Source organism: Crocuta crocuta, unplaced genomic scaffold (assembly GCF_008692635.1).
Source record: "Crocuta crocuta isolate KB4526 unplaced genomic scaffold, BGI_CrCroc_1.0 scaffold27, whole genome shotgun sequence".
Classification (NCBI taxonomy): Eukaryota; Metazoa; Chordata; class Mammalia; order Carnivora; family Hyaenidae; genus Crocuta; species Crocuta crocuta.
The window spans coordinates 6,978,111-6,979,079 of NW_027532250.1; the positions used below are offsets into that span (position 1 = coordinate 6,978,111).

Below are 969 nucleotides of genomic sequence, written 5' to 3' on the forward strand. Positions count from 1 at the left end.
AGTTCTCCCCAGGGGAAGGGGGGGGGGGGCGGGGGTGTCTCCTTGCTCTGCATGAGCAATGCCACGGGAACCGCTGTCTGCAGCACAGGGCAGCTGGCCGGGACCTCACAACATGATCACCTGAGGGGAGCTTTGTTTCTTTAATAAAACCTACTAGGCGCACAGTCCCAACACGACACGCTAAACCACGAGCGTCGGGTGCTGGCGTGCCATCGTGTGCCACTTGATGACCCGGCTACACCTCAGATGCCCCTGGTGTGCACCTTCCGTTAACCCGCTAACAACTGCCTCAACCACAGCCAGCGTTTATGAGTGAGACATGGAGCGAAGCGCACCTGAGATCTGTGCGGCTCCCACTTCACTGAAGATCAGAGAGGAGAATGATCTGCCTGAAGCCACACAGCTGGTCTGCGGCAGGCTGGGATGCACCCCCGGCAGGGAACCACGGAGGCGCGCACAGGCGGACTGCGGGGGGCTAACCCAGGCACACCTCTGCTCCCCTCCCCGGGACTGGCCACTGTACAATCTGGTGGGGGGGGGGGCGGGGGGAGGCACCGCTGACTGCCCTCGAGAGCACCGAACGCCAGCACCCGCGGCCACGGTGCGGCGTGACGTGGCAGGCACGCAGAAGTGCCTGTGTGAGGGATGCCAGCCAGAGCCTTCTGCGTCCCTGGCAGACGGACGGGACTGCCACGGGGGAAGCTGGCAGCTACAACCATCTCTGAGGGACACGGTCTAAAAACCCCGGAGGGGAAGGTTCCCTGCAGCCTAGAGGAGATGGCAAAGTCCATGCTCTTAACTCAGCTCCGGTTTTTCTCGCTTTACACAAATTCTAACACATTTAGTTCTTTCCTTTGGAGTGATCAGCAGATTCCGAGCTGGTTGCTGAAGGCAGAGGAGGTGGTCAGAGGCGGGCAGGCACACTGAGAGCTAATGGCAAGAAAGGGCTAGAAGACTGGTGTTGGCGGT

The 969-nt window shown here is 60.8% G+C and overlaps 1 protein-coding gene across 2 annotated transcripts in view; it reads right to left on the reverse strand.

The window, feature by feature from the left end:
• The window catches only part of PTPN1 (protein tyrosine phosphatase non-receptor type 1), a 66,057-nt gene that overhangs the window by 20,446 nt on the left and 44,642 nt on the right, over positions 1-969 (reverse strand). The gene's annotated exons all lie outside the window — the stretch shown is intronic.